Below are 12119 nucleotides of genomic sequence, written 5' to 3'. Positions count from 1 at the left end.
CTTCAGACTGATTGGTTAAGGAGGTACACAGTTGCTTATTCTGTTCACTCAGATCCTGATGTCCTGTTGAAGGAACCTCCCCGTTTCCATCTCTCACTTCGAGCGACTTGCAGCTCAAACCACTGTCAACAATAGGCAGACATTGATCTGCCAATTCAAACTAACTAGCCAAGTGCCTACAAAAATCCCTCGCAGGGAATATCAGCTATGACAAAAATCATGGCTGAAATTACAATCCAGTACTGGGTGAGTGCTGCATTGTGGGATGTGCTGCTTTTTGAATGAGATGTTAAACTGAGCCCCTATGTGCCCTCTCAGGCTGGATATGAAAGATCCCATAACATAACTTGGAGAAGGGCAAGGGAATTAATTATGCCTGGTGTCTCTAACAATATTTATCCCTCAGTCGGTATCGCAGAAACAAATTATCCAGGCAGTATCACTTTGCTGCTTTTGGAGCTTGCTGTGCACAGATTGGTTGCCGCATTTCCTAAATTGTAACAGTGACTTTAAAAAAAATTATTCATTCATGGGACGTGGTGGGTATTGCAGACTGAGCCAATAGGAGCAGGAGTTAGCTATACAACCCTTTTGAGTCTGCTTCATGGTTCAGTAAAATCATGGCTCACCTACAACTTTTCTATCTGATCACCTTATCATTTGATTCCCTTCAGTTCGGTTGCAGGTTATTATGAACCAGTATGTAGCACAGTTGCCTCACGGTGCCAAGGACCCGGGTTCGATCCCGGCCCCGGGTCACTGTCCATGTGGTGTTTGCACATTCTCCCTGTGTCTGCATGGGTCTCACCCCCACAACACAAAAAGATGCGCAGGGTAGGTGAATTGGACATGCTAAATTGCCCCTTGATTGGAAAAACGAATTGGGTACTCTAAATTCAGTTTTTAAAAAGTCACTCTTGATATTCGGTTGGTATGACAGCTGAGCCTAAGCTTGTTCTCTTCCCTAACACTAGAACATTGAGACCCATTGTAGAATCCCTGACATTGCCTTGTTTAAGATCAGCACAGGCTAGGGATCAAACATTCCTACCCTTCATAGTTCAGCAACTCATAAAAAAAATCTGCTAAGCAAAATCAGTAGTTTTAACAGTTCCTCTTCTCTTATTCGGCCATCGGGGATAAGCCTGGCTTTAGTTCAGTAACTGCAAAGTGACATGATTGAAACAGAGAGGAGACTTTTTAATTATCTTTGTTTGAATTTGGTGTTAATACGTGGTGAATCATAATAAGGCTCTTTGGCCAAATGTTTTCCAAAACTGTAAAACAACCAGTTAGTTATTCTTTCAGTCTGAATGCTGGATACTGGGCTGAATCTTACCAGAAATTGGTAAAGTGCCAGGCTCAGACAGAAAATGGCATGTAACTCTCCAGTTGTATCGAAAGTGAGTGGCGTGTTTGACACTGTTACTCAGGCGGGCCTCTTGGAGCTAGGAGCCAGCTCCAAAGCACTGCGGCCTCATGCCTCCAACCCGCATCACGGACCTATGCCCGCCCCCGACGTTCATCACCAGCATTACGACTCCCACTGGCAACGCAGAAGTATAGCTGGCAGCATCCTCCTCTTCAGTGCCTGCTGCTCTCTCTTCTCCCTGCCCCCCAAATAGGGTCTTACTAGGATCTTCTCTAGCACTGTGCCAACCTGGCAGTGACACTATTGCCTGGGAAAAGACCATATGAGATAGGAGCAGAATTAAGCCATTCGGCCCATTGAGTCTGCTCTGCAATTCAATCATGGCTGATATATTTCCCAACCCCATTCTCCTGCCTTTCTACTCAAAAAGTCCTATCTTCTTAGACAATCATGAGAGGTCTAGGCAGAGTAGATAAGGAGAAACTTCCCATTGGTGGAAGGATTGGGAACCAGAGGGCACAGATTGAAGGTATTAACAAGAGAATCAACAGTGCATGTTCCTCCCCCGAAACGAAAGGCTAGTGTAGGTTCAAGATCGCACCCACTTTTTTTATTATGGTTCCAAAATTAATTGTTCTGGGAGGGCTCCAGGAATATGCACCAGGTGGAAGTTAAATTTGGTACGGATCTGATTCTGCCACATTCCTGCCATTCTCTAAAATTCAGCAGTTTTGCACTTGTTCCTGTACTGTCCAGACATCGGCAAAATAGGCACAGTTGAACCTGTCCTACCAGCAGTCAATAAGTATCGATAGCACAGTGGGTAGCACTGTTGCTTCACAGCTCCAGGCTCCCAGGTTCGATTCCCGGCTTGGGTCACTGTCTGTGTGGAATCTGCACGTTCTTGTGTCTGCGTGGGTTTCCTCCGGGTGCTCCGGTTTCCTCCCACAAGTCCCGAAAGATGTGCTGTTAGTTCATTTGGATATTCTGAATTCTCCCTCTGTGTACCCGAGCAGGAACCGGAATGAGGCGACTAGGGGCTTTTCGCTGTAATGTCATTGCAGTGTTAATGTAAACCTACTTGTGACAATAACGATTATTAAAAAACAATAAAGCACTGGCAATGCAAATATAGAAGTCGGACATGTTGCAGCCTCAAGCAACTGGAACCTGGGTTTGATTCCGGCCTTGGGTGACTATGTGTGGAGTTTGCACGTTCTCCTTGTGTCTGCATGGGTTTCCTCCGGGTACTCCAAAGCCGCCAGGTCTGGTGAATTAGTCACACTAAATTGCCCCTTGGTGTCCCAAGGTTTTTGGGGGTTACATGACTAGGGGAGGCAATGGGTCTAGATAGGGTGTTCTTTCTTTTTGATGGGCTGACTGGCCTTTTGCACTGAAGGGACTCTTTAATCAGTGAGTAATCATCACAGAGAGATGGCATTGAGAAGAGCAACAGCACAGAGAAGCTCACATCCTCACAGAGCAGCATTGAAACATAAATAATAGCAAAGGCTGTGATCCCTCAATTGTCTAAAGCAGTCCTGCTTGGATGATAGCTGGTATTTCTTAATGCCTATCGGGTTAATAGATTAACAAAGTTCTGTGAATGAAATACTCTCCTAACGAGGAGAGTGAGTGCAAGTATACTAAATTGAGGATAACTCCCATCTGCTTATAAAAAAGCCTAATCTTTATAAAATTACTTTCAGTAGACCCTGCTTGTACATATTTTAAAAAACTAATTGTTTTTATTTCAAGAAAATACTGGGAGAATAATAAGGAAATCTGTACTTCCTCACGTATATATTCTGGCTCTAGTAATCTGCTCAGTATTTTGTTTTAATTCATTCATGAGATGTGATGTCGCTGGTTCGACCAGAATGTATTGCCCATCTCTAATTGCCCTTGTACTTGGGCATTTAAGAGTCAACCCATTGCTGTTGATCTGGCGTCAGATGTAGGCCAGACAGGTAAGGATGGCAGATTTCCTTCTCTAAAGGACATTAATAAACCAGATGCATTTTTACAACAAGCAGCAATGGTTTCATGGTCACCATCAGACTTTTAATTCCCGATTTTTATTGAATTCAAATGTCAACATCTGTAGTGGTGTCTCCAGAACATTACGTTGTGTCTCTGGATTAGTCCAGTAACAATACTCCTACCGCCCCCAAAATATCTCCATAATGTAAAATTATTGACCCAGGTCTTTCTGTGGCAGGGCAACGAATGACACCTGCCATTAATTAGACATGTCCTTATTTGTTTAACATGCTGGATTTGCTGAGAATAATAGTGAGACTAACATTCTGAGCATCGGACAGCAAGTGGACATTTTTCAGTTTGATTGGCTAAGGAGGTACATAGTTGATTACTCTGTTCATACAGGTCCATATGCCCAGTCGAGGGCACCGACAGAAACTTGCCATGCAAAATCCGCATATTCTATAGTTATTGTTTGCAAAGCACAGTAAAATACATCCTGTTATTAGCGATATTTTGCACTGGAAATGCATGATGGAAATGATGCAGCAGCCTCTTCGTGCCATCTAGGATCTACAGGACAAGAATCTGTCCATCTCCCTAACTAGAATCATAGAATTTACAGTGCAGAAGGAGGCCATTCGGCCCATCGGGTCTGCACCAGCTCTTGGAAAAAGCACCCCACTCAAGCCCACACCTCCACCCTATCCCCGTAACCCCACCTAATCTTTTTGGACACTAAGCGCAATTTAGAATGGCCATTCCACCTAATCTGCACTATTTTGGACTGTGGGAGGAAACCGGAGCACCCGGAGGAAACCCACGCAGACACTGAGACAACGTGCAGACTGCGCACAGACAGTGACTCAAACCAGAATCAAACCGGGGACCCTGGAGCTATGAAGCAACTGTGCTAACCACTGTGCTACTGTGCTGCCTTGAACTAAACAGAAGCATTTTGAAAGTAATAGTGCATAATTAAGAAGGGAGTGTAAATTAATCCCAAATCATATTCAGAAAAATAGAGAGGCAAAAGAATTGGATTAAAAGAGATCAAAAGTTTAAAAAAATGTGACCCTCTCCAGAACTAAGTGATAAAAAGTATAACTATTGATTTGAAAACTTTAAAACATTTTTAACTCTCCAACAATTGAATGCTGGAGGAATGAAATGTACCACTCGTAATTGTTAATGTTCAATGCCAGAGAGGTGGTCTGTAATTAATTAACATTTTATCATGTCGTTAAAAGGGTAATTAGATTTGAATGACTTGAGTTAACTTTCTGTTGCACATTTATTCATATTTGGTATTTGGGCAGCATGGTAGCACAGTGGCCGGGTCCCGGGTTCTATTCCCCGCTGGGTCACTGTCTGTGCGGAGTCTGCACGTTCTCCCCGTGTCTGCGTGGGTTTCCTCTGGGTGCTCCGGTTTCCTCCCACATTCCAAAGATATGCAGGTTAGACGGAATGGCCTTGCTAAATTCTCCTTAGTGTCCAAAAGGAGGGGTTATTGGGTTACGGGGATAGGGTGGAAGTGAGGGTTTAATAGGGTTGGTGCAGACTCGATGGGCTGAATGGCCTCCTTCTGCATTGTATGTTCTATCTTATATCAACTATGCAAATACAAGAACTTCGATTTGCTCTTTTTTCTACAGTGCAGAAGGAAGCCATTTGGTCCATCGAGTATGTACTGGCCCTTGCTCCGATAGAACACCCTACCTAGGCCCAATCCCCTGCTCCTATCCCCATAACCCCACCTAACCTTTTGGACAATATTAGCATGGCCAATTCACCTAACTTGCACATCTTTGGCCTGTGGGAGGAAACCCACGCAGACACGGGGAGAAAGTGCAAACTCCACACAGACAGTCACCCAAGGTCAGAATAGAACCTCGGTTCCTGGCGCTGTGAGGGAGCAGTGCTTGGTGCTGTGAGGCAGCTGTGCTAACCACTGTGCCACGGTGCTGCCCCTTTTTTTTCCTCAGCCCCCCCGCCTGGGCGGCTCTCGATGTATTTGAATGGGGAGCCAGACAACAAAATGCTACTTTTTGCAAAATTATAGGCAACAGCACCAACTTTTATGATTTCCGCATTTAATTGTGCATCTGCCCTTGCCTGAGGTTGTTGTGGTATTTGCACTTTAATAACAATGACCATTATCAACCTCACTGTTAAATTGACAGCCAATTTGGGACATATATACTCTCCTTAACCCTCAAACAACAATTTACAGACCTTGCAAAATGGTACTTAAAATGTTCAAATATTAATTTAGAATAGCGTATGAAATCTAATGTGACTGGATATCAATCCTTATACATGCAGTTTTCTGGTGTGAAACAACATGGAACTCGAGATTATGCAGCAGCTAAACAATACAGATTTGTAATACTTTTTAAAAAATATATATATTTTATTCAACTTTTTCGGCCATACAAAACAGTACAAAGGTTTTTCCCCTTTTTACAACAGCAAAACAATATAAATAACCGTGACCGTATTTTAACAAATAAATAAATAATATATAAACTAAATGGCAACTGCCATAACAAAAATAATAGCTTTCCCAAATAATAAAATCAGCAATTCAATATACATAACCAAGTACAAATATCTTTACAAAAACACCCTGAGGACCCACCTGAGGCCCCCCCCCCCCCGCCCCCTCCCCCCTGGGTTGCTGCTGTTACCTTCCCATTTCCTTTATCGTTCTGCGAGGTAGTTAATGAACGGTTGCCACCGCCTGGTGAATCCCTGAGCCGAATCCCTTAGTGCAAACTTTATCCGTTCCAGTTTTATAAACCCTGCCATGTCGTTTATCCAGGTCTCCACGCCCGGAGGCTTGGCTTCCTTCCACATAAGCAGTATCCTTCGCTGGGCTACTAGGGACTCAAAGGCCAAAACATCAGCCTCTTTCGCCTCCTGCACTCCCGGCTCTTCTGCAACCCTGAATATAGCCAGCCCCCAGCCTGGCTCGACCCAGACCCCCACCACCTTTGAAAGCACCTTCGCCACCCCCACCCAGAACCCCTGCAGTGCCGGGCATGACCAAAACATGTGGGTGTGGTTTGCTGGGCTTCTCGAGCATCTCCCACACCTATCCTCTACCCCGAAAAATTTACTGAGCCTTGCTCCGGTCATATGTGCCCTGTGCAAAACCTTAAATTGTATCAGGCTAAGCCTGGCGCACGAGGATGAAGAGTTTACCCTACGTAGGGCATCTGCCCACAGCCCCTCTTCGATCTCTTCCCCCAGCTCTTCCTCCCATGTTCCCTTCAGCTCATCCACCATGTTCTCCCCCTCGTCTCTCATTTCCCTGTATATATCTGACACCCTACCATCCCCCACCCATGTCCCTGAGATCACACTATCCTGAATCTCCTGCGTCGGGAGCTGCGGGAATTCCCTCACCTGTTGCCTCGCAAAAGCCCTCAGTTGCATGTATCGAAATTCATTCCCTTGGGGCAACCCATATTTTTCTGTCAGCGCTCCCAGACTCGAAAACGTCCCGTCCAAGAACAGATCCCTCAGTTGCACAATCCCAGCTCTCTGCCATGCTCCAAATCCCCCATCTATTCTCCCCGGGACAAACCGATGATTATTTCTTATCGGGGACCGCACCGAGGCTCCCGTCATTCCCCTATGCCGTCTCCACTGCCCCCAAATTTTCAGTGTTGCCACCACCACTGGACTTCATCATAGATTTCATCATATCATCATAGAATTTACAGTGCAGAAGGAGGCCATTCGGCCCATCGAGTCTGCACCAGCTCTTGGAAAGAGCACCCCACCCAAGGTCAACACCTCCACCCTATCCCCATAACCCAGTAACCCCACCCAACACTAAGGGCAATTTTGGACACTATGGGCAATTTAGCATGGCCAATCCACCTAACCCGCACATCTTTGGACTGTGGGAGGAAACCGGAGCACCCGGAGGAAACCCACGCACACACGGGGAGGATGTGCAGACTCCGCACAGACAGTGACCCAAGCCGGAATCGAACCTGGGACTCTGGAGCTGTGAAGCATTTGTGCTATCCACAATGCTACCGTGCTGCCCCAACACCCCAATACACCCCATTGTGGTGTATTTCTTCGGGGAGAACGGCAGCGGTGCCGTCACCAGTGCTTGTAGGCTGGTTCCTTTGCAGGACGCCATCTCCAATCTCTTCCACGCCGCTCCCTCCCCTTCTCCCATCCACTTACACACCATTGAAATATTGGCGGCCCAATAGTACTCACTTAAGCTCGGTAGTGCCAGTCCCCCCCTCTCCCTGCTACGCTGCAAGAACCCCCTCCTCACTCTCGGGGTCTTCCCAGCCCACACAAAACTCATAACGCTTTTCTCGATCTTCTTGAAAAAAAGCCTTCGTGACCATCACCGGGAGGCACTGAAACACAAAAAGGAATCTCGGGAGGACTACCATTTTGACCGCCTGCACCCTCCCCACCAGTGACAGGGGCACCATGTCCCATCTCTTAAAATCCTCCTCCATCTGTTCCACCAATCGTGTTAAATTAAGCCTATGTAAGGTTCCCCAAATCCTGGCTAGCTGGATCCCCAAGTACCGGAAATCCCTTGTTACCCTCCTCAGCGGTAAATTCCCCTGCTCTGCTCCCCCGGATGTACCACAAACAACTCACTCTTCCCCATGTTCAATTTGTACCCCGAGAATTCCCCAACCTCCCCGAGCATCTGCATTATCTCAGGCATCCCCTCCACCGGGTCCGCAACATACAGCAGTAAATCATCTGCATACAATGATACCCGGTGTTCTTCTCCTCCCCTGAGTACTCCCCTCCACTTCCTGGAGCCCCTCAGTGCTATGGCCAGGGGCTCAATTACCAATGCAAACAGTAACGGAGACAGGGGACACCCCTGCCTCGTCCCTCTATAAAGACGGAAGTAGTCAGACCTCTGCCTGTTTGTGATCACACTTGCCACCGGGGCCCTATATAGCAGCTGTACCCATCCAATGAACCCTTCACCGAAACCAAATCTCCTCAACACTTCCCACAGGTAGTCCCACTCGACCCTGTCAAATGCTTTCTCGGCATCCATCGCCACCACTATCTCCGCCTCCCCCTCTGGTGGGGGCATCATCATCACCCCTAGCAGCCTCCGTATGTTTGTGTTCAGCTGTCTCCCCTTAACGAACCCAGTTTGATCCTCATGGACCACCCCCGGGACACAATCCTCTATCCTCGTCGCCATTACCTTGGCCAGGAGCTTAGCATCTACATTCAAAAGGGAAATGGGCCTTAGGACCCACACTGCAGCTGGTCTTTATCCTTCTTCAAAAGTAACGATATTGTCGCCTCCGACATAGTCGGGGGCAACTTCCCCCTTTCCCTGGCCTCATTAAAGGTTCTCGTCAAAAGCGGGGCCAGTAGGTCTATATATTTCCTATAAAATTCCACCGGGAACCCGTCCGGTCCCGGGGCCTTCCCCGCCTGCATGCTCCCAATCCCCTTTACCACCTCCTCCACATCAATCTGTGCTCCCAGTCCCGCCCTCTCCTGCTCCTCCACCTTCGGGAATTCCAGCTGATCCAGGAAATGCATCATTCCCTCCTTTCCTTCCGGGGGCTGAGCCTTATACAACCTCTCATAGAATGTCTTAAACACCCCATTCACTCTCTCCGCTCCCCGTTCCATCTCTCCCTCCTCATCCCTCGCCCCACCTATCTCCCTCGCCGCTCCCCTCTTCCTCAATTGTTGGGCCAGTAACCGACTCGCCTTCTCTCCATACTCATACTGCACTCCCTGTGCCCTCCTCCACTGTGCCTCTGCCTTACCCGTGGTCAGCAGGTCAAATTCCACATGTAACTTTTGTCTTTCCCTGTACAGTCCCTCCTCCGGTGCCTCTGCATATTGCCTGTCCACCCTCAGAAGTTCTCTCAGCAATCGCTCCCTTTCTTTACTCTCTTGCTTCCCTTTATGTGCCCTTATGGATATCAGTTCCCCTCTGACCACCGCCTTCAACGCCTCCCAGACCACTCCCACCTGAACCTCTCCATTGTCATTAAGCTCCAAGTACCTTTCGATACACCCCCTCACCCTTAGACATATCCCCTCATCCGCCAACAGGCCCATATCCATTCTCCAGGGTGGGTGCTGTTCTTTTTCCTCTCCTACCTCCAGGTCTACCCAGTGTGGAGCGTGGTCCGAGATGGCTATGGCCGTGTACTCCGTCCCTGTCACCTTCGGAATCAGTGCTCTTCCCAGGACAAAAACATCTATCCGTGAATATACCTTGTGAACATGGGAGAAGAATGAGAACTCCTTACTCCTAGGTCTGATAAATCTCCAAGGGTCTACTCCTCCCATCTGCTCCATGAAGTCCTTAAGCACCTTGACCGCTGCCGGCCTCCTCCACCTGGACCTCGACCGGTCCAGCCCTGGATCAAGCACTGTATTGAAATCTCCCCCCATTACCAACTTTCCCGCCTCCAGGTCCGGGATACGCCCCAACATACGCCTCATGAAGTTTGGATCATCCCAGTTCGGGGCGTACACGTTCACCAGAACCACCGCCTCCCCTTGCAGTCTGCCACTCACCATCACGTATCTACCCCCACTGTCCGCCACTATGGTCTTTGCCTCAAACAGTACCCGTTTCCCCACTAAAATAGCCACCCCCCTATGCTTCGCATCTAAACCCGAATGAAACACCTGTCCCACCCATCCTTTACGTAGTCTGACCTGATCTGTCAATTTCAGGTGCGTCTCCTGCAACATAACCACATCTGCCTTTAATTTCTTTAGGTGTGCGAGTACCCGTGCCCTTTTAATCGGCCCATTCAGCCCTCTCACGTTTCACGTGATCAACCGGGTTGGGGGGCTCTTTACCCCCCCCCCCCTTGTCGACTAGCCATCCCCTTTTTTACCCCAGCTCCTCACCCGGTTCCCACGTACCCGTATATCCCACCGACGGTGCCCTCCCGCCTCGACCACCCCACCCCATAACAGCTCCCCCTTCCCCTTAGCAGCAGCAACCCAGTTAGCCCCCCCCCCCCCCCTCCGCTAGATCCCCCTCTAGCGTAATTACACCCCCCATGTTGCTCCCAGAAGTCAGCAAACTCTGGCTGACCTCGGCTTCCCCGTTTGCCCTCGGCCTCTCACTGTGCGAGGCCCCCCCCCTTCCTGCGTCCCTGTTCCCGCCATAATTACCATAGCGCGGGAACGAGGCCCGCGTTTCCCACTCAGCCCCGCTTTCCTACCCACCGGCGCCCACAGTTCCTCATACTCCCCCCTTCCTCGTCCCACATAGTCACCCCACCACTTTGTCCCAGAAGCTCTTTCTCTCGCCAGACTATTCCAGCTTCTCGTCCACTATGAATGTCCACGCCTCTTCTGCCGTCTCAAAGTAGTGGCGCTTCCCTTGGTATGTGACCCACAGTCTCGCCGGTTGCAGCATTCTAAATTTCACCTTTTTGTGAAGCACCGCCTTAGCCCGATTGAAACTTGCCCTCCTTCTCGCCACCTCCGCACTCCAATCCTGGTATACGTTGATCACCGCGTTCTCCCACCTGCAGCTCCGAGTTTCCTTCGCCCATCTTAGGACCATCTCTCTGTCATTATAACGGTGAAACCTCACCACTATGGCTCGAGGTATTTCTCCTGCCCTTGGTCTTCTCGCCATAACTCGATAAGCTCCCTCCACCTCCAAAGGGCCCGTCGGGGCCTCCGAACTCATTAGCGAGTGAAGCATCGTGCTCACATATGCCCTGACGTCCGCCCCCTCTGCGCCCTCGGGAAGACCCAAGACTCTTAGATTCTTCCTCCTCGAATTATTCTCCAGGACTTCCAACCTCTCCACACACCTCTTGTGCTGCGCCTCGTACGTCTCTGTCTTCACCACCAGGCCCTGAATTTCATCTTCATTTTCAGCAGCCTTTGCCTTCACGAAGCTCCAGCTCCTGGGTCCTCTGCGCCTCCTTTAGCCCTTTAATCGCCTGTAGCATCGGGGCCACCACCTCCTTCTTCAGCTCTTCCACACAGCGCCGCAGGAACTCTTGTTGCTCCGGGTCCCATATCGAACGGCCACCTTCCGACGCCATCTTGCTTCGAGCTTCCCTTCCTTGCCGCTGCTCCAAAGGATCCACTGCAATCCTCTCCTTTTTCCATCAATATCCGGGGGGGATTCCCTTCTATTTCACCGCACAGTGATTTTGGCCGTTTAAAATTGCCGTTGGGGCTCTTATCAAGAGCCCAAAAGTCCGTTCCAACGGGAGCTGCCGAAACGTGCGACTTAGCTGGTCATCGCCGCACCCGGAAGTCAGATTTGTAATACTTATTATTATCTGTGTTTTGCGAATGAAGTAGTAACAAGTAGAATGCAAAATTAATAATGGTTTCAGTTACAGGTATTTGGTCCTGGATTCCATGTAACTTGAGTCCTCAATTTGAGTTCTCAATTTGTAATACTAATACTAAAAAAGTAATGAGAGCTCAAATGGAATACATTGCTAGATCATTGTATTTTGTAGTTTCACAAGCTAAGTATCATATTTGCAACAGTCCTTCCATTGTTTTTAATGGCATGGAAAATATTGATGTGAACCTCTCCACTGCTGATTCAACTGAATGATGAAATTGATAGCTATTGTTAGAAGAGATCCTGTTTGTTTTTCACATTGAAATGTTGTATTAATTTTAAAATAAAATAAACAGGATGTGTTGTAAATATATAAATACAGTGTATACTATTTGAAACTGGACTCATCGCTAAAGGACATGCTGCACTTTCTTCTGACTC

At 48.2% G+C, this 12119-nt stretch overlaps 1 protein-coding gene across 6 annotated transcripts in view; it reads left to right on the top strand.

The window, feature by feature from the left end:
- Positions 1–12119, top strand: part of osbpl9 (oxysterol binding protein-like 9) — a 353537-nt gene that overhangs the window by 255924 nt on the left and 85494 nt on the right. The window lies entirely within an intron of this gene.

This window comes from Scyliorhinus torazame, chromosome 7, assembly GCF_047496885.1.
Source record: "Scyliorhinus torazame isolate Kashiwa2021f chromosome 7, sScyTor2.1, whole genome shotgun sequence".
Classification (NCBI taxonomy): Eukaryota; Metazoa; Chordata; class Chondrichthyes; order Carcharhiniformes; family Scyliorhinidae; genus Scyliorhinus; species Scyliorhinus torazame.
This window is presented reverse-complemented; position numbering and strand designations above follow the sequence as displayed.